We start from the raw sequence: 22,422 nt of genomic DNA on the forward strand, positions 1-22,422 counted from the left end.
GAATTAGTTAACTGGTGGGATGGACAGATGCAAAATGTTTCTAGTTTCATAATCAATCTACCCATTTTTAACTGAGGAATTGTAAAATGTTTGCTCATAAGTACAAGAGGAAAATATTTTAAATTTGTTACTTTAAAAAGAAAAATATATAATGGCTGAGAGCTGTCATGGAAAACCTGAGACTCTTCAAGTGCTAAGGTAAAGGTAAAGGGACCCCTGACCATTAGGTCCAGTCGTGACCGACTCTGGGGTTGCGGCGCTCATCTCGCTTTACTGGCCGAGGGAGCCAGCATACAGCTTCCGGGTCATGTGGCCAGCATGACTAAGCCACTTCTGGCGAACCAGAGCAGCGCACGGAAACGCCATTTACCTTCCCGCCGGAGTGGTACCTATTTATCTACTTGCACTTTGATGTGCTTTCGAACTGCTAGGTTGGCAGGAGCAGGGACTGAGCAACGGGAGCTCACCCCGTCACGGGGATTCGAACCGCCAACCTTCTGATCGGCAAGTCCTAGGCTTTGTGGTTTAACCCACAGTGCCACCAATGTCCTATTATTCCTGTGCCATTGGCTATGTTAGCAGAGGCTGATGGAAGTGCAACACTTGGAAGGTGTAATTTCCCTTCTACCCAGTTAGATCCTAACTTTTTTCCACCATGAATGGTATACATTTCTGCTCATGAAAGGAGAGTCACTGCAATCATGGAAGGCTCTCATCAACTCATAGTCGTTTCGTGAACAGAGTGAAAAGCTAAGAACCAAGCAGATACGTATGCACGTACCATGGAACATGCAGATTTGTATGTGAAGCAATGCATGGCTGTATGAACTCCTTATTGTGACATGGTAGCAATTTGATAATGTGCATAATTAATTGTGCACGGTGGGGGTCAGTTTAGGAAGCAGAATATATATTTTCAGACTGATGCTGGAGAATAAAGTGACTTAGACAAACAAAGAAGCGAGCTAGCTCTATTCTATACAATCAAATACAGGGACCCCCATCTTCCAGATGTTATCAATGCAATTATTGGATTCTCCTCCCCCAGGACTGATTTCCCCAGGGACTAATACTTTTCAAGACCAAACTAGATGTGAGAGTGGTAGACCTATGATGTGCTCTTTTGTTGTTGTTGTTGTTGTTGTTGTTGTTAAGTTTATAAGCAGCTGGAAATTAGGAATCCATTTTGGACCATGGTGCTTCGGAAGAGGTGTATAATGCTTTCCCTATGTACCATTTCCCTGATTAGAATCACACACATGTCTCCAAAGCCACCATCTATTTTGCGTGTTCACATGCATGGGTATATATAGGTCCCTCAATCCGTTTGGACTGCGCCCCATTGGCCAGATTGAACACAGCATTGAGGGACCTACCAATCGGGTATTGTGGCTGACCAATCTTACCCACCCACAACACAGGGGATCGGTCTACAGGTCTCACTGCAACACGTGCCCTCTTTTGGGGAAGACATGATTTGCAGGACAGTGTGTGTGTGTGTGTGTGTGTGTGTGTGTGTGCATGCACCATCACAATGGTGTTTAAAGAAAACAGTGAAGAAGTTTTTGTTTTTTAAAAAAAATAACCACACAAGAGTTGCCCCTACCGTTATTAGAGCAGCCTCTTACAGCTTTATGGTGCTAGAAAAGGGCAGCTGGTCCATTTCAGGCAGAAAAATGTCTTGGAAAAGCACCACACTCCCATTTGGATGTAGGGCCTTGATGGCTGCTCTTCAACTTTGTAAAAAATAGTGAAAGACCCTGCTGCCACATCTACTTGTACCCCCAGTCGTTTTACCCAACGACTTCTAACCTGACTGCAAAGCTTCCACTTGCAAGCCTTCACATGAAATGAAACTTGCAGGTTTTTAAATAACCTCTCTTTTATGTCATTCTGTTTATTTGTAAAAGCTTCTTTCCACAACCTGCTCTCCTTCAGTAGGAACAAATGAAAGCTATAGGAGCATAATGCACACAGAGCTGCATAAAATGAATCCCATAGCCTTGTCCTTGTAAGTAATGATTCAATTAAAAGAGTATTTTTCTTCCAGTGCTGCGCAGTTCTGTGCTCCGTACAAATGGAGAGAGGACCTTAAAATAGCAATGGGTCCAATTATATTTGAAGTCTGACAGATAACGGTAACTTTTCAGCGATGAAACAATTAGGAGAGGCCTGGCGCTTTCCACAAATGTACCACAGTGCCTTTAAAAAAATAAATAAATTCTGAAATGGCCTTTAGCGTTGCTTAAAAGTAGTAATTAATAGGTCTTCCTTAGTTTCTGTCTGAAGTGTGCATTTGTTTTCCGTTTGACCAATGTGGAAACACAGAACATGAACAAACAACATGCTTTGACTGATGGAGCACGATGAGAGATGTATTATCTTGGTTTTCATAATCATTAGTTAAGAATGGGCATAAAAGAATGGATTAAAATATGCCCTCCCATTGTGGCATATTTATTTATTTAGTCAAACATTTATATTTCTAGCTTTTTTAGAAAAGAAAAAAAAGGTAAAAATTGGTAACTGAGATCATTCCTATATCTAGATATAGATATGCAAAAGTACTAAGTAAGCTGGGTCAATCCAGGGCACAGGGAATTCCATTACACTTATTCCAGCATCGGTGCTATGCAAGACAATGTTATTCTAACACTGTCAGCATTGTTATACCTCTGTTATTATTATTTTATTACTATTTACTAAATTTGTTTACCACCCTTTAGCCAAAGATCACAGGGCGGTTTTCAATATCTGTTGACTGTAAGCGCACAGAATATCTCCTCAATCTGCTGAATGAATGTGCAGAGGGAATTGTGGGGCTGCTCTTTGGTTGGGTTGGCCACCACCCCTCCTCGAATGTAGGCGTTATCTGTGTATACACCTGTGTGCACAGAGAACTCTTTCCAATGAACGTTAAATGGATGCATCATCGGGACAGTGTATGAACACCATGATGATGGCAGGGCTAGAATGGGGCCCTGCAACTCTTCCATATATGGAAAAGACACAGAGGATGTTATGACTCATTCACGTGCCCAAGTTAAATGCATTGTAACATCATTCCATCTGGCTGCAGCAGAGGGAGAGATCTGATAGAGGGAGAGAGATGAGTCCTTTCTGCCTGGTTGAGACAGAGGCCAGCTTCTTCATCTGTACCCTCATCTGTCATCAGCCATTCCCTCTAGCTGAAGGAGAGGTGGGACAGTGGATCATTTGACTCCTCCTTTCCTTATTGACATTCAAGCTAGTCATTATAAGAACAGTGGGTGGACTTCAGTGCAGCACTAAGTGGGGTATCCATGTGAGGAATGAGATTTACTCATGCAATGGGGCATTTCCCCTCTCCTCTCCCTGTGTGCCTCCTATTCATCCCTGAAACCTCTTTTGGGGTTCCCCTAACCCTCAAGAGAAGACCTGGCAGGTGCGGTGGGGGACGGTGGTAAGAAGTCCTGTTGTGCAATCAGACCTTGTTTTGCTCACACAACAACTTAGTTGAATTCTTTCCCTTTGCAAGATTGAAAACAAATGTCTGGGTTAACTTCCTTCCTTCCGTCCTTTTTGTGTCATCTCCAGTCTTTTGAACTGTAAGCGTACAGGGCAGTGGCTATCTCATTTGTTATTATTTTTACTGTAAGCTGTTCTGGGGAACCTATCAGCTGAAGAGAGGGTAAAAAAAAATGTGTTTATTGGCGTAACAACATGATAAAAGATTGGGTTGTCATAGTGGGAAGAGGCATGAGAGAGTCAGAGAATTAATGGGGAAACTGGATCCTATAGAAATATGAGTAAATAATACTACCCCACACTTAAAGCACAAGTCTATGCATTCCAGTAAGAAAGAGAGAGATGGAGAACCAGAGAGCCCAGAAATTGTTAGACTCTAACTCCCATTCATCCCAGCCAGCAAAGCCAATGTTCATGAATGGTGAAAGTTGAAGTGTGGCTACAGATTCCTCATTCCTGGAGTAGCCTCATTAATTTCAATGGGTCCACTCAAAGTTATCCACAACTAATTTGTCTCAGTTATTTCAACACGGTTTGGTGAATTCACCATACTACTAAGGAGATTGCTCTGTCACTTCAAGTATTTCTGCTTGCCTGATCTCCCCTCCTGCCATGCTGTTCTGGGGCTTCTCCCAACCCCTCACCTCAAACCACGAGTGGACATCATTACACTGGCTTATGCTTCTGGGACAAATCTGGTTTTGTGTCTTTATCCAACCAGTAAATAATTGCTGTGGTGGGTCAAACTTTAGATGATCAAGTCCAGCATTTTGTTTTCAACAGGTGACAATCAAATGCCCCATCACACTGACAGGAATGCCATGAAGGTGATGATGTTTTTGTTCATTTCTAGTATCTGATATTCAAGAGTTCTACTGCACATATAAGTTCCTTTTAAGTTCCATTTAAATGATATAGTTGCCTGGGTTTTCTTCTTAAGATTTTTGGCATGCTGCCACCCAGTGTCATCATTATTCACTTAGTGTTCTGGAATAATGTACTTTTAAAAGGGTGTTTTTCTTCCTCAATATTTTCTTTTTCCTCACAAATGATGCACCTTTTCTATATATATATATATATATATATATATATGCTTTCGTAGATTTTCACGGGTACAGGAATGCAGGTTTTGGTGTCCTCGGGTGTCTTCCCGTGTAAAAGTTGGGGTGTCTAGGCGACGTTTCGACGAGGTCTCACTCGTCATCTTGATGACGAGTGAGACCTCGTTGAAACGTCGCCTAGACACCCCAACTTTTACACGGGAAGACACCCGAGGACACCAAAACCTGCATTCCTGTACCCGTGAAAATCTACGAAAGCAAATATCTCACCTCTACGGGGAGGAAACCTTCCAGCTGAAGATGACGAGTGAGACCTCGTCGAAACGTCGCCTAGACACCCCAACTTTTACACGGGAAGACACCCGAGGACACCAAAACCTGCATATATATATATATATATATATATATATATATATATATATATATATTTTAAAACCCCTCTGCATGTAAAGATTGATATCATGTCCAACTGATTCCTTTCTTTTCTTGGTCAAAAGACCTTAAATCAGAACAGGTATCTGCATTTTGATTACCTTGAAAATGTCATGTGAATATGGTTTTATTAGCCAGATCAAGGACAGGCTAATGCAGAAATATATTTTGGGGCAGTGGACAAGAGGCCAAAAACCTAGTTATTTTAAACATGAATTAAACTGTAAATCAGATATATTTCATCTGAGAGCTTAACTTTCTAATTTGTTTAATAAAATATAATGAATCAACTTTCCAGATACAGCAGAACACATGCTGGGTTAAGTTACCTGCCCCCGTGGTAATGAGGTACTTATGCAATGCTGGATAAAAGCGTGCAGAGTTCTCCTTTTATTGCATTTTCGAGATAACTAATTAAGACACCTTAGTTCCCAATTAGCAAGAATATTCTGCCTGACTGAAGTCCTTGCTGACAATTTATTAGTTTGATTTAATCTGTGTGGGTTCTTCACCCAGATCAGCTCTGTATATGTGAGGGTGGGGGAAGGCACTCCTCTCTCCTCTTTCTGCTTAAGGCACCTATTTTGTTACCCTTTAAATTTTCGTTTTCAGGAACATTGTGTTTAGAAGCTGACTGCTGGTGAGATTGGTACTTTTCTAAATACAGCTGTAAATCAAGACAGGATAATGTATATCTACTTGACGAGAAATTTGTGGGTTTTTTAAAAAATCAGAATATATGTGATCTTTTTGCTAGCAGGGTTGTAGCAGTTATATCTGGAAAAGAAGCACTATTTCATGAATCTGATGAATTAATTTTCTGTCTTACCAGAAGCCATTTGGCAGGCATAAAGGGAAATATGATAGCCAAAGATGCATGTCCTGAAAACAATGTGTGTTTTAATGCAGCAAAGGATTCTGGGGCATGACTGAGATTAAATCCTAGGTTAACCCTCTACTTTTTCTACAGTCCCAACCTTGCTTTGAGTCAGAACCACAATACTGCATTTGTAAATGTAGTTATACGTTTGGGAAGCTGGAGAGTTCACCATCACCTTCTCCGATTGTTTGGTGCAGAATCAATATACTCTGACTCTGGATTTGTCGCAGCTCAATAAGGGATGCTTCATGAAGAGTTCATCATGGTAATGTAGCTGAGGGACATTTCCAGAACATGGATCACTCTGAGAAGGCTATCCTTATTCAGCAGGGGTTGTAGCTAACAAACCAGCTGTAGCTAGAAATAAACAGTCCTAGCCACTAGAGCTACTGAATCCAGGAGCACCTCCAAGCAAGAAAATTGCTCCTTCAACCTCTCTAAGAATAAGCCCTCTCCCTACTTTTGCATCATCTGAATAACACGGACAAATGATACCATCACACAATTCTTTACTGATTCATCGATTTGGAATAGTTTTGTTAAACAGTGACCTTGAATACTTACAGTTTCTTTTCTCTTCCCTCCAGGGGCAGCCTGTCCTGTTTCACTGCCTGAGATGAATGTGCCCTCCACTATCCCCCCACCCTTGTTGTTGTTGTTTAGTCGTTTAGTTGTGTCTGACTCTTTGTGACCCCATGGACCAGAGCACGCCAGGCACTCCTGTCTTCCACTGGCTCCCGCGGTTTAGTCAAACTCATGCTAGTAGCTTCGAGAACACTATCCAACCATCTCGTCCTCTGTCGTTCCCTTCTCCTTGTGCCCTCAATCTTTCCCAACATCGGGGTCTTTTCCAGGGAGTCTTCTCTGCTCATGAGGTGGCCACATGAGATGGGGATGCACAGCAGCAACATATTCTAGCAATACATCACGAGAACTCATGAAACTCTTGTGAGATCACACAGAAGTTTCATGAGATCTTACTGGAAGCTGTTGCTGCCACCACTTCTCACTTCTCCAGTGCTGCCCCATAGGATTCTGCCGCCCAAGGCAGCTGCATCAGTCCACCTCATGGGTGGGCCAGCCCTGCTTCCACCTTGGAGGAGGCAAAAAAGGAGTAGAGGGGGAAACAAGGGACCAACAGGGGTGTGTGATAGTCGTGTCTGGTTGTAACTGCACCCTGACATGTAGTCCTTTCGCAAAGCTGTGGCTTAGATGTCCTTTGAGAGTGAATCTGGATATTGGTGGGTTATTCCTTTTCTGGTGTGCAGGCTTGTAGATTTGTGGTACTAGATTAGACTTTTTAAATTATTTCAAATATTTTTATTCTTAGAGTGGAAGAAACATAGGACGCTGACTCAAAGTAGAGGCTAGCTTTACAGGTCCTGATTAAAATCTAAGCGAGGGAATAACCGCCAATTTCCTTGGTTGACAAACGCTCTGTTCTCATGAGCTGAGCAGTCAGTGACTGTGCAGAAACTGGCAGCTGTAGGTCCAGTTCTGTAACAGAACCACTGGCGTGCTAGATCTTCAGCTGCTAAAACTCTGCATGCCTCTCAATTCAGCTCTGTTCAGTGTAATGGAGACCATTAGGAATGGAGACGCAGAGGCAAACACCCATTTGCCTCAGGATGCATGAATCTATCCATTTTTGTTCCTATTTTCCCACTCTTCTCCACATTTCCAAATCCCTTTTTAATTATTTTTAAAGTTCCCATGAGAATTCATCAGCATTTTGCTGTGGAGTTCTACTAACAGAAATCATGCAATTTTGCCAAATATGCAAACTTTTGCAAAGCAATCTCCCCCATAGTAATGCATTTTAGCATGCTATTTTCACTAATATGTGCCTTTTATGGACACTTTATCTCCTTATGTGCATTTGTACATGTTACCTGGCTGGAATGCTGCATTGCAAATTGTGTGAAGTAGCACGATGACTAAGTTCTGATTCTCATATTGTTTCCCAAAGTACAAATTGGGTAGATTTGCTTTTAAATGTTAAATGAAATGAATTTCTTCTCCATTCCTCCTTTCAGCTCCTTCCCCACTTCCTCATAGCCCTTTTAACTCTGTCCATGTTCAGTAAAATTACTTTGAAGAGGGATGACATTAAGAGGCCTTTAAGTGCTTTGGCAATCAAAACTCCAGTGCACTGATCTCTGGATCTTGAACTGCCAAAGTCCCCATAACATCATTTGCTTTCCTGGGGATGAATAAAATATACTGTTGGGACAAAATCTTAGTATGGGTGAGTAATCCCCCCTTTGGTTCTTCGGTGAATGGTTGACTCCCTGTTTTTGTCTTTGCACCTCTTGCCCTTGGACATGTGTCATATCACATGATAGAGCAACATGACTCCACTGTATTGAGTAGGGTTCAATTAATAAGAATATAGGGACTTTGGCAGATAAAAATCCAGAACACTGACAGCCCTTTGCTACCACACATCCTCACCACTGACTCGCAGTGAGAACAAGAACTGCTGTTGGCAGTTGCATCTAGTACATTAAATGGCAGGGTGGTCCCTCCCCCTACCTGGCCTGATCACCTTGGCAACGCCTCCCCACATGAGACTGGGCAACTGGCTGAGGTAGGCGGAAACCTCCAGGTATCCCACCTGGGGAAGGCGAAGCCAAGCCTGTGTTAATGGTGCCGCATAGGGTCCAGGGGGCTGCGCGTGACCAGGCAAAGGGCGTCGCCCATTTAATGTGGGGAGTGGTCATTAGCAACCATCACAAGAAGAATTGTGTTTAATCTTTAAAGCTCTAAACAGCTTGAGACTAGGGGTGGATCTAGACACAACAAAGAAGTGTTTCAGTTAAACGCGTTGTAAACTTTGTATGAGAAATCTTGTTGGTAAAAATGGAACTCCAAAGCACCATTTGGTGTCACAGTGTTATAATGCATATACAACACATATAAAGTGATTTTTCTTTGCCAATGTAGCTGAGTCCTAGGTTACCTGAAAGACTGCTTTCTCCTATATGTACATCACCAGATATGAAGGCTCTCTTTGGAGATCCTGCTATGGGTGCTTCCACCAAAGGAAGAGAGGGCCTTTCCAGTGGCAACACCTCAGTTATGGAACAACCTTCACAGGGAAGCTCACCTGAGGCCATCTTTGTGATTTTTCCAGGGCCAAGACAGGGCCTATCTCTTCATCCAGCCCTTTTAAATGACATAGTCGGGGCCTCTCAATTTTTAAACCTGTGTTTTAAATTTGAGGGTGTGGTAATTTTTGTTTTTTGTTGCATTTATGTAGCTTCTGATTTTTTTGGTTTTACATCTTGTTTTGTATTTAATATTTCTGTTTGATGATTATAAAAGGCCTACAGAACACTATATTATGGGAGAGCATACAAATGCCACAAGTAAGTAAGTAAGTAAGTAAGTAAGTAAGTAAGTAAGTAAGTAACCTTTTGCCTTTTCTATGTTGGCTATTCTCTATTCAAGAAACAGTTAGTCATTTTGTTAGACATAAAGAGAGAAAGATAAAAAGCAGTTCCAGATTAAAAATATGGGTAACAGCTGATATCTGACAGTATCAAGAGATCTGCAATTGAATGTATGTACAAAAGAAAAGAACCTCTATAGGAAGTCATCTGAGGAAGAAAAAGAAGGCCAGTTGAAAAATACAGTAATTAATTGTCTTCTCTGTGCCATTAATACCACATGAAGAACCCTCAAGGACACGAAGAATAATAGAAAAAGCAATTAATTTGAGCTTTATTCCCATTACGTTGCCATAATTACATTCTGAAGATGAAATGTATTTATACTAGGGTCATGCCATTATATTTTAGGCCTGATGTTCTCCAGGTTCTTTACCACTGGAACTATTTGTTCCCTCCTGTGGGGAAAGTGAGACTAGCCATTTCAAACATTAACAAAAGGCAAATATATATATATCTAACACCTGGAAATGAACAAAGAGACTAAAGCCTTCAGGTGCTGAACATTTCAAAAGACTCACAGGCAAAGCTACCATTTGTGAAGTTCTGAATTTCGTTTGCATCCATTACATTCACAGCAGAAAAATCAGGAAGGTAAAGTACCTTTAAGGAGGGAAAATGAAGTGTAAAATTTTATCTTAATAATGCTAATTTGAAAGATCATAGAATTGCCATTCTCAAATCAGACTGTACTTCCGAATGAAAAAGGGGGGGGAGGGGAGAACATTGAACTTTTTAAAAGATTCAGCTGAGTGGAAGAGAAGGACTTGAAAAAAGAAAAAGAAAAAGAGAGAGGCCTAGTTGAAGTAGGTGGGAATTACTGAGAGGGCATCACAGCCTGAATTTTGTGTTATGCAGTGGGGCTATTCATATGTTTCATTTAATCACACTCATAATTTAGAGAGCTCTGTCCTTAGATGGAGGGGGAAAGTTCAGAGCTACTGCAGTTACCTTCAGATGTACATTGAAAGCCAATATGAAGCACCTTTTGATTCCATCCTGCTCAAAGACGTTGCTGCTGCCAGTGAAGCAAGGCACAGCTGTAGGCCATGGGAGCCAAAACATGAGATAATGCAATAATCACAGGACAATCATTTGGGGATAAAACAGGCCACAACTTTATTGATGTCAGTTGGTTTTGGCATAAGCATTGGGTGTGTTTCCTGAATCACCCAACCCGTCTTCTGGGTGACTAGTCAGCAGGGTAAATCCTACATTAAGGATTTCCCTATGATGTAGATCAAATCTAGGAAACCAGGTTTTGGTGTCCTCGGGTGTCTTCCCGTGTAAAAGTTGGGGTGTCTAGGCGACGTTTCGACGAGGTCTCACTCGTCATCTTCAGGCTGGTGCTTTCGGCTTCTTGTTACTGGAACAGAGCAGGATCTCAGTGTTGGAGTTCCTATAAATACTGTTGAGGGGGTGTGGTGTATAGCCTCCAATGTTCTGGGCAGAGAGGAAGTTCCCAGGCTAGTGTGTCTTTTCTTCTTTTGTTCCTTAATTACTTGAGGGATATCCTGAGTGATTTCTTGAGTGATATCCTGAGTACCACTTAGGTGGGTCATTAGGTGTGGATTAGTTGCTAAAGTCTTTGTGTCTTGACCTCTTGAACTTTGTGAAGAGTTTTTCTGAGAAGATGGCTGTACTGCACTTAGTTGTGCTCTGGCTTGGCTTCGTGTATAGGGGCGAGCTGTGGTTTTGTGGCTTGTGTCAGCCAGATCTGTGTAGGGATTGCAGGGGGGTGCAGCATCCGGAGGTGCCTCCATGGTTTGGCTACTGGATGGTGTCTGTAATTTATCTGTGGAGAGGGTCTGGGTTTGGGTCTGGTGTGGTTGATTGGTGATGGCGTTCTGTGTGCCTCTGGATCTGGTGTCAGTTTTTGTGGGGAGGGCTAATTTCCAGATGTCTGGCAAGCGGGATGTGTCGTCACGCTTGTTCATGTTGTGAGGGTGTTTCTCTATCTCGATGGCTTCCATGATTATTCTCTTGTGGTGATGTTCCATGTTAAAGAGCAATTTGGAATCTGCAAAATTAATTTCGTGTCCTGTTTCTTTCATGTGTTGGAAAAGAGAGGAAGTTTTTTCTTCTTTTTTGACGGCATTCTTGTGTTCTGCGATACGTGCATTTATTCGTCTGTTTGTTTGTCCAATGTACGTGGCTGGGCAGACTTTGCAGGGTATTTCCCTTCCAAGATCACCCTTTGGGGGAGTGCTATGGCCCATCAATCCCCATCTGGGCATCCACATAGAAGTACCTCCCCCTTCAGTAGGGTGCACTGATTCCTTGGAGCAGGCGGTGGGGCTCCCAACACCGCCCCCCCCATACCTTGACTAAGGATCCAACCCAGTTCCTTATCCACCAGTTGGGTTGGCCCCTCCCTGCTGACTTGCTGCCAAACCACTCTCATCTGCAACTAATCCCAAAGGCCCTTTGCAAAGATCCAGCATCAAAAACTTGTTACCCATTGGTGACAGATGCACCCCACTGTGTCTGTACAGCTGAATCATCTGTCCAGACCCGACCCAGTTGTGATGTTGTGCACTGCATGTCATGTTCATTTTTTTCAGAGTGCACTTGGCACCTCACTACTGCTGTTGTTCCAACATTTATGACAAAATAGACATTAGGGGGTGCTTTGTGTGCAGTGCCTCAAGGTCTGCTGCAGCAGCAAAGTGAGGTCAATGTCTTTCCGGCTCCCCAGATCATTTTTGCCTAGTTGAATGACCAGGGGTCGCTCTTCATCACCTTCAGGGCCACTAAGTATCCACCAGTGTCATCACTGATTTTGGGCCTCTTTAGGTGGTGCTGTGGGTTAAACCACAGAGCCTCGGACTTGCCGATCAGAAGGTCGGCGGTTCGAATCCCTGCTACGGGGTGAGCTCCCATTGCTTGGTCCCTGCTCCTGCCAACCTAGCAGTTCCAAAGCACATCAAAGTGCAAGTAGATAAATAGGTATTGCTCCGGTGGGAAGGTAAACGGCGTTTCCGTGCGCTGCTCTGGTTCAACAGAAGCAGCTTACTCATGCTGGCCACATGACCTGGAAGCTGTACGCCGGCTCCCTCAGCCAATAAAGCGAGATGAGCACCGCAAATCCAGAGTCGGCCATGACTGGACCTAATGGTCGGGGTCCCTTTACCTTTACCTTAGAGGCCATTTAAATTTCTGCTTCTTCCTCAGTCTTTGATGTCTTGATCTTCAGCCACTTCAGAGGCCTCTTCAGGGACGTCCTTACCTCTCGGACTCCAGCACCAACTTGGGAGCCGAGTCTGGGGTGTGGCCGGCTTTATAGCCAGGTTTGCATCCCAAACCATCACCCGTGGCTCACCTGTGATTGGCTGCAACCACAAGCAAGCCCCAGCAGCCATCATGACCTGCAGAGATGGAAGTGATACTCTCCCCATGCCACGTACGAGCCGGAAGATTGCCTGGCACCATCACAGCTGTGGTGGAGTGCAATCACCACTCCCTGCCAGTTGATGGTAAGCAGTCTTTGTGGCAGATTTTGCCATCATCAGACAGACAGACAGTGCTGATGGTGTTCCAGCTTTAGTCCAGAGCCTCTCTAACCCATATGCACCAAGGTCCTGTTAGTCTTCACTTGCAAACAAAAAACAGCTAGGACTCCCTTCACATCATATTGTATTAATGTGATCACTTCAAGGAACCTGACCTGTGTGGAAATCACTATGAGATGTTATTGGTCTGGTGCAGGTTGACTGTGCCTTGGAAACCCTTTATTTTAAGAAGGATTCCTGGATATGGATAAAATCTCTCCCAACACAAGCAACTGACAACGCAAAGAGGGACCACAGTGTTGAGCTTCTGCAACAATAATCTGAAGATAAAATAAAAGTTAAGATCAAAAGTGCAGCATAACAAGGATGCTGTCTAACATCAGCTTCCTTGGGCTGTTTTTATCACCAATTGAGTGCCTATATCAATAAATTAAACACCTGAGTATGCCATAGTAGCAACTATGTCTATGTTCGCTGAGGGAAAATGTATCACATCTCAAATTTTAGCTAGAATTAATCTGATTTGTTGAATTTGCATTCCATCTTGAGATGTCTCACCTCCCTCTTCATTGTAAAAGAAAGCTGTCAGCTATAGAATCTCCTCTTTATTTTAGTTGATTCTTAAGGCCCTCCAAGAATATAAGGAGAATCATCTTGGATCAGACATCCTTCACATTCTTTTGTGTAAACTGATATCTCATTCTTACTTTGTATGTTTCTAGATTTTTAGGGACAGATTTTTCTTTTGCTCTAATGTGCCCAGTTTGATACTGAGGCCATGCTAGTAAGGAAATAATTGTGTTCAACAAAGAACATGTTCTCAAACACTTGTCACAACTTGATCAAAATAAATCCCATCACCTTTTTTTAACTGCTCCTTTTAGTATGAGAAAAGTTTTCTGCTGGTGTTTTAAGTATCACAGGAAAGGAAGACAGAGGACAAATATAAAAATGCTGTAATATAGTAATAAAATACAGAATAAAAGCATAAATAAGGATAATAAAAAGAGGATTACTCCCTTCTGTATGGATCAAAAGATCATCTGCATAGCACCATTGAGATTTTGCATTAATCCTGCTTCAATTTGTAGGCAAATCATTCCATTTTTCACAGATTAAACTAATGTTTCAAATTGAAAGGCAACGGTTTGCTGCAGTGCCACACAACCTGAAAATACTTAGTCTCGAAAAACTAGACAGATGGCTTAGTAAATTAATCTATAAGCAGCAGCTTGGAAAAAGTTTAGTTTTTGACATTGACAAAACACTGTGGAAGGTGGAGGTGATGTGATGTAACAGTATTAATTGGAGCAAACATAGGAAGTTCGAAGTAAAAAGACGAAGAAGGAGGCAACATGTTCAGGGACATGCCATTTTGTGGAAAGAGACTTCATATCTGCAGACAAGGAAGCCGCCTCTGAATACTTTAGAATCCAGTGGGGTTGTACAGTATATGTAAAGTGCTTTAGCTATCCCAAACCAGACTGTTCATGGCTTCATATGCTAAGAGGTGGTCCTTGAGGTACTGCAGTCCTGAGAAATCAGTAACAGATCTCTCAAGTGTGAATTGGGCCCAGAAGCTAAGTGGGAGCCAGTGCAGCTCATTTCGTACTCAGCCAGATCTTATTAAAACTTCAGCTGTTGTATTCTGAACCACTTCCAGCTTCTAAGAGTCTAGATACTTCTAGTCTACAATGCTAATAATACTGATATTAGTATTATTATATTTAGCTAAAGACTTCAGATAATCAGTTCATTAGGTTATCAATGGCAGTTGGCAGAGATATAGCAGAAGACTGATAGTATACCATGCAGAAATGTATAACCCTTATGGTATAACCCTTTGAATACTAATTAACATTTAAAAATAAAAAATATATGCCAGAGTCCATTTTCATAGGGCTGAGAATAACCTTGTTTAAACCATTAATTGAAAAGGATCAGTTGTCCTTCTATGTAGCAGGACATAAGGCAATCAAGAATCTGCTATTGAAAATATCTAAGGACGACTGAAAAAGTCAGGGAGCTTTTTTTTTTTTTAAAGGAAACACTTCATAGAAAATAGTTTTAGATAGTTTAGATTAGGGTAGAAAACATCATCCTTAATCCTTATTATTATTAGTATTAGTATTAGTATTAACCACTCTTTATCCATAGATCTCAGGGAGGTTCACAACATAACAATGCAAAATGTAAAAACATAAAATACATAATAAAACAAGAACAAAAACAAATCAATAAACCCCCTCCCCCCATCTCCTCCAGCCAACACACTTTAAAGAGTGTTGGGTGTCAATCAACCCAAGACCTGGTTGAAGAGGAAAGCTTTTACTTAGTGCCTAAAGATGTATAATGAAGGTGCCAGCCAAACCTCCCTGGGGAGCATTCCACAAAAGGGGAAGCCATTGCAGAAAAGGCCCATTCTCATGTTGCCACTCTCCGTACCTTGTGGAGGAGGCATTTGAAGAAGGGCATCAGATAATGAACTTAGGGTCCAAGGGGGTTCAGATGGAGAGAGGCAGTCCTTGAGGTATTGTAGTCCTGAGATATTTAAGGCGTGGAAACTAATTGCCCATCAGGGCAGCTGAACCAGAATCGGTGTAGTGTGTTCAAACCATCTTGCCCCAGTGAGCAACCTGGTCACTGAATTCTGCACAGTTTCTGAACCATCTCCAGAAGTTTCTGAACCATCTTCAGAGGCAGCCCTACGTATAACACATTGTAGTAATCTAACCTGCAGGTACCCTCTAACCTAGATGGTGCCCTCTAGAATAGTTGGATTTGGACTCCCAACTCCCATCAGCTTCAGCCAAAATAGTCAGTTGTTAGAAATGATGGAAGCTGGAGTCCAACAAAAAATGGAGGGAAACACATTGACCACACCAGTTTAGATATTGAACAGGAGGAGGAGGAGGAGTTTGGACTTGATATCCTGCCTTTCACTCCCCTTAAGGAGTCTGAAAGCGGCTAACAATCTCCTTTCCCTTCCTCCCCCACAACAAACACTCTGTGAGGTGAGGCTGAGAGACTTCAGAGAAGTGTGACTGACCCAAGGTCACCCAGCAGCTGCATGTGGAGGAGCGGGGAAGCGAACCCAGTTCACCAGATTACGTGTCCACCACTCTTAACCACTACACCACACTGGCTCTCAGGGCAATTCCTTAATTGAAGACTGATGTACGGAATGTTGGTGCCTGTGGAAGTAAAAATTTTAAAAGCCATATATACAGCCCATTAGTAACCTGTGGCAATATTCAAAGAACTTATCCCCACTGAACACAGTGTGACCCACTAAATAAACATGTGCAAGATTACACAACATGGATCACAATGTATCGCTTGGGAACCAACTTAAGTTTGTGTGCATTAACCACTGGAACTTGCTTCATGAATGATGGTTAGCTGTTGAGATATTTAAGAGAATTGCAAACTGCTGAAGAAGAATCGATGAACATAGGGTGGAAGTGCAAGATTCCTTGAATAAATCATTCACGATGAATTGCTTGCTTAGTTCTAATGACTGCTGTGCATACTGCAGCCCTGCCAGCTCTCTAACAAGATTTCAAAGACACTAATGTCGTTAGAATATTATCAAAGACTTCTAAGAGATGCTGAATTGTTATCTGCTTAAAATGTCATTCTAAATGGTGGATAACATTTGCTGGTGGTTTCTTAATCACTATTGAATATTGTAAAGATGAATGCCGTTTTCTGTAGATTACTACTGCAACTAGCTGGGATCAAGTTTCTATCACTGTTGCTGCTATTGTTGGTTTTATTATTCAGCTTGTTTGTGCATTTTTGATGTTTTATTTATTGTTTATGACTACTTTTCTTACATTGTAGTTATGTATTTTTTCATGTGGTAAGCCGTATTGAACTGTGGAAAGGTGGCATACAGTTAAAATTATGTAAGTATGTTGAAATCAAATCAAATAATAGGAATATACTACCTCCCATCTGGGACAGCATATTCACTCTCTCCCTGCCTCACAAAGTTGGAAGGGGCAGGTCTCAGCCAATAAGTCTCTTACTTTGAATGGCAGTGAGCAACTTCATCTCATTGATGTTATAGCTGGTCAGGCTCTTAAGTTTTTGTCCCTGTCCCTTGAGAAGATTAGAAAGTAACATGTCTGCTATCAAACTTGCTGAATCTTGCTAGTAATCTCTAAATGGAGTTCTCATACAGATCGAGATTTAGTTGACTTGTCAATTGGTGTTTCACTAAACATGGAAATGAACCTTTTAAAAAAAACCAATGAATTTTTATTGTGTTTAGATATCTTCTTGTTGATGATTATGCTGTGTTGACAGTACTGGCTTGGAGAGAAGCATACATGAAAAATACAGATATCCACACACAGAGGAGAAATATTTCTAACATGTCATGCACTGTATATAAATTGTTTCTTTTCCTTCTTAAAGAAGAGGAGCCTATGATTTGACTTTTCAACACTATCATTTTCACATTATCCATTTGCAAATGGAAGTTTCCCACCCAAAGTTATTGATGATCTAAAGGCCAGATAAATTGTAATTTTCTTTCAAAGGTAAAACCCACATGAAAAGGTCATCTCTCTGTAGATCTGGGTTATAAACACCCCACATTTCAGCACATATTTTTGTTCCTGGTCTGTGAACGCTCACGAGCTTAAAACTCTGTTTGGATCAAAACTTGTTTGGTTCAATTCATATTGTTGTTGTTGTTGTTTAGTCGTTTAGTCGTGTATATATGACTTGTGGATAATGTGTATACACCACTTCCCAAACCAGCAGTGGAAGTGAAGGGGATGCATATTGTAACTAGCATCATGTCCACACAACTTCCCAAACTAGCCATGTGATCATGCTCGCTGCAGAGTAAATGGGAGTGTGTACCCAGCCTTTGTGTTTGGAATTCTGTTACTCAGGATCTGAAGAATTCTGAGCAGCTCAAAAACATGCATATTGCTGCACACACCCAGAAAAGTTGAATCAAGCATATACCATGCATTTTGCACTTTTAACCTGAGTGATAGCTTTTCTTTAGAAGATGGGAAGTTAACAGCTTCTCGTTTTCCAGACTGGAGTGTCTTTATGCAGAGCTTTACCCCAGATTAAGTTAAGGTTCATAGATGTTCAAGTTTTACACTTCTAACAAACATACGATATATATTAGTAAAGACAGGACCAAAAGAAGTCAATAATCTATGTTTTTAGATTTTTCAATTTTATCTTTATAAGCTGCCTTGAATCCCATAATGTGGAAAAGATGGGATATAAACAAACAAACTATTACTATAATAATAATAATAATAATAATAATAATAATAATAATCAGGTATTATAGAAAATATTTTCTATTGCTTTTAACACCCTACAGTCAGGCACGGAGTTTCAGCTCAAAACATTTTATTTCTGCCATTTCTGTTCTTCATCCCCACTTCCTCACGGACACAGGCTCTCTTATCAACAGAGAATTGGGATGTTCTCTCCTTGAGGCCACAATCAAATCCCCTGTGTTATCGCTGCTGCTTCTAAATGTAAACCAAACACTGTTTAGCCCCGAAGTGCTCGTGACAAAGGTCTTCTGGCTGAGTTCACATAGGTCTAGTTGGACCAACTTTGGTTGTGCTTTTGCTTGCTTCCCTTCAGCTGGATACAGAGTGGTCAGTTGAAATACTTAAATGTGGGATAAACTAGAATATAAGACGTGGAATCTGGAGTATAATAGCAACTTGATGTGCCATTTCATAGTACACTTTACTTACCTTGTCAAAATCAAGCAATTTATGGATGATATTCTCTTCCCCTCTGACCTCTTTTGCTGTCCCAATTAGGCTTTTACGTTGGAATGGTCGTGCTTTGTTCACTCATTTTTTAAAATGTGGAATCAGAACGAGGTCATTAAAAACTACCTGCTTCCTTTTTTTAAATCCCCATTCAGCTGAAAAAAGTTGTTGTTTTTTTGACACCAGGAAATAGCTGTGCAATTTCTGCAGGTGTATATGGCCTAGTCCAACCTGCTCTGTGGGTTTTAGCCTATATGCATTACAGTGGTACCTCGGGTTAAGTACTTAATTCGTTCCAGAGGTCCGTTCTTAACCTGAAACTGTTCTTAACCTGAAGCACCACTTTAGCTAATGGGGCCTCCTGCTGCTGCCGTGCCGCCAGAGCACGATTTCTGTTCTCATCCTAAAGCAAAGTTCTTAACCTGAAGCACTATTTCTTGGTTAGCGGAGTCTGTAACCTGAAGTGTATGTAACCTGAAGCGTATGTAACCCGAGGTACCACTGTACTCTGCTCTACTCTGTTCTGCTCGAGCTGAAACTGTCCATCTAGTTTCTTAGAAGCCTTCCACTTGAACCCAGTGGCACTTTTGCTGATCTGTGGTAGACATGGCAGCTGAACTTCCAAAACCGTGTATTTAAGCAACTCCCAATATTTCAGAGTGGTTTAACCCTCCTGACTTTGCTGTTAAACCTTTTTCTGAACAATTATTTCTTTTGGGGAATTTTCCTCTTTTGAAGTCAAATGTGACCATGATTGATTGTCTTGGCCATTTGCCATTTCTATGTACAGTATATTTAATTTAATAGCACTATGGTTACTGTTCCCAACTCTTTCCACAACCCTTAAATCTCACACCAGGTCCTGGGCACCATGTAAGATGAATCCCATCGTTGCCACCCCTCTGTTCAGTTATATGACCAACTCTAGGGCACAGTTGTTCCTTTTTCCTCTTTCTTCTTTTAAGGGAAGAAAAGAATTTTAACAACTGATTTAACAGTAAGAAGACTTCACCTTTTCAAAAATTCAATGATAATAAACAGGCGTTGAGAAATTCTTAGGAAAAATAAGGATAACCTATGATCACAGTTTCATGAACATGAAAAATAAAGTTTTTTATTGGTATGAGCTTTCGTGTGCATGCACACTTCTTCAGATACTGGAAGGATTTTTTTTTATTTTGTTCAGACTACGGCAGACCAACACGGCTACCTACCTGTATCTGAAAAATAAAAGGATTTATGGTTAAATGGGTTCAAGCTATAGGGCAGAATATAACAATGGAAGTATAAGAGAGCTTGTGGGGGAAGCATAGAAATTCTCTCTTAGTACAATTTTAAGAGGAAATTGCTATAAGGTAATTGTACGGTGGCACGTGACTCAGGTGTCAATAAACAGAAACTACCTTGCATATGTTGGAAATGTCGAAAAGCGAAAGGGGCTTATTATCATATATAGTTGGAATGCCAACTAGCAAAAAGATATTGGAAAAAGATGAAATTCTATTAGGTTATGAAATTCTATTAGTGTTATTTCTCGGAAACTATATGCATGGCACTGTGAGACTGGAACACGAGGCAACTTCCTACATGGTAACAGCAGTAGGAACAACTGTTATAAACACAGGAATAGAGACTGCAAAAACTATCAGGACTAAATCATGGATAGAAGAAATGTGGGATTGTGCTTCATTGAAAAAATGGCATTTTTTAGAGTGAAAGAAAAAAGAAGACAATTGCAAAACAAGTCTTTAGCAAATATAAGATGTTTAATGAATATTGCAGAGAAAATTTAATACTTCCTCAGATCAAAGGGTGGTTTTGTAATGTTATAAGATATAGCGTTTCACATTGTGATAAATTGTGTGTGTGTGTGTGTACACACATGCTCTTGCATTTTCTTTATGGTATTGCTGTATCAATTATGAACATAAGAAAAGGCTGCAGAATCAGGCCGATGGTTCAGTTTCAAGAAAAGGCAGCCAGTCAGAGATCTGCAGGGAAAGAAAGGGGTGTCCTTGATGGTGATGATTGTGGGCAGAGAGCAAGAAGCCAGAGCCATTTGCTGTCACTTGGTAGGAAAGAAAGTTGGTCTGCGGGTTCCTCCTTTCTTATTGCCTCTCATGCAAGCTGTACCTGGCTTCCTCCACCAAGCTTGCATTAAAGCATAAGTCACATCAAAAAGGTGAAGCCTACAAAAATAGCAGAACGTAGAGGGAGAAGGATGGCATGAAGGAATGACATGTGTGAATGACACTGCTGCTGCCATGAGTGCTGGAAGGAAAACCACTCCCTGCTGCAAGGTCCATTTCCACCTGGCCTAGGGGGCAGGGCCCACACTCCCCCTAAACAGCTAAAAGTGGGTCATGGGAGGCCACTGGGACATTGCTGGAGCAACTCATGGGTTGGGGTAACTGGCTAAAATGTTTTAAACATTTTTTGTTGGGTTGGTGTTGGTTAAATGTTTAGTTGGGGTTGGCGGTTACTTTAATTTGAGTATAACTGTAAACTGTGGTTGTGGTTGTTGGTATTATTGTTGTTGGTTTCTATTGATTAATTAGTTTGTTTGTTGCTTGCATAGCATATATATATATATATATTAATGTTTTATTTTTTGTTGTGTTTTATATATATGTTATAAGCCGCCCAGAGTGGCTGGGGAAACCCACTGAGAGGGGCAGGGTACAATTATTTATATATAATTATTATTATTGACATTTACTCCAATATGGTAGAATAACAATTGAGATGTGATTGAACAGGCATGTGCAGTGTGAAAGGGATGTTGGAAAATGGAAAAGGACAGAAGCACTGGCCTTATAATCAATTACGGTAAATGAATACAGTAAACCCCATGTGTGAATGCAGCCACAGTGTGCCGCACACTTAGACAATTGTCACACTGTCCTTACCCAAAAGCTTGTGTCCATCACGTTTCTATTTAAAACTCTTGCCCAAGCAAGGCTCTCTATATGCCTTGTATTGCTTCAGCTAATGTTGTAAGGTTCTATCTGCTTTTTGCTACTATCTGCTGTTAGTCTCATGATTCAATGTTCTCCTAATCTTGAACATTCACAATTTTCCCTTAATAAATCATAAAATTATCTATCAACTATATACCTATATGACTATGAATATACACTCTTTTAACCTTACAGCAAATCTTCTTTGGCGTTCACTCATAGCCAAGTAAGATTGTCTTCCATGAACACAGTCTTAACAGTGAGTCCGTAAGTGACTATGGAGGCTAATTCTGGATCTACACATCCTTCCACAGTGGGGATATGGGTTTCCGGGCAGGAGTTGATCATGGTGAGGGTTTGCCAAAGGTACCTTCCTCTTAGCGCATTTCTCCCTTGCCTCCTGAGTTCAAGCATCTTCAAAGCCCATGACACCTTCGGTAAAGGCTGTTCTCCAATTGGAGCACTCGCAGGCCAGTGTTTCCCAATTGTCAGTGTTTATACTACTAAAAACACAACATTGTCAACACTGATTCATCAGTGGTTATAAATTTCCCTTTCTGTTTACTCTTTTTCTTTCCCCCCCGAACTGGAGATGCAGTGTGATTCATACTCCTTAAAACCTAACTTTAAAGCTTTCAAAGAATTTAGCATGCTTTGTGGACCAGAAAGGTATGTGAGAAATCAATTTGCTACTGAAGCTAAAGAGCAGGTGCTGAGAAGGAGGCAATAGGAGAGATGGACTTTGGGATATGGGTCACTAGAAAATGTTTGATCTTAAGGTGATGAGATGGGATGCTGATGAAAAACGCACTTGAAAAGGAATGGATTGAAAAAATACTGTAGCGAG

General features: G+C 41.3%; 1 long non-coding RNA gene across 1 annotated transcript in view; it reads right to left on the bottom strand.

The window, feature by feature from the left end:
• Window positions 1–202: 202 nt before the first annotated feature.
• The window catches only part of LOC309359013, an 812,289-nt gene continuing 790,069 nt past the window's right edge, over window positions 203–22,422 (bottom strand). Inside the window, exon 3 of the long non-coding RNA XR_014163695.1 lies at window positions 203–549. This is a non-coding gene — a long non-coding RNA (uncharacterized lncRNA). The remainder of the gene's footprint in view (window positions 550–22,422) is intronic.

Source organism: Podarcis melisellensis (assembly GCF_964234715.1).
Source record: "Podarcis melisellensis genome assembly, chromosome: 1".
Taxonomy (NCBI): domain Eukaryota; kingdom Metazoa; phylum Chordata; class Lepidosauria; order Squamata; family Lacertidae; genus Podarcis; species Podarcis melisellensis.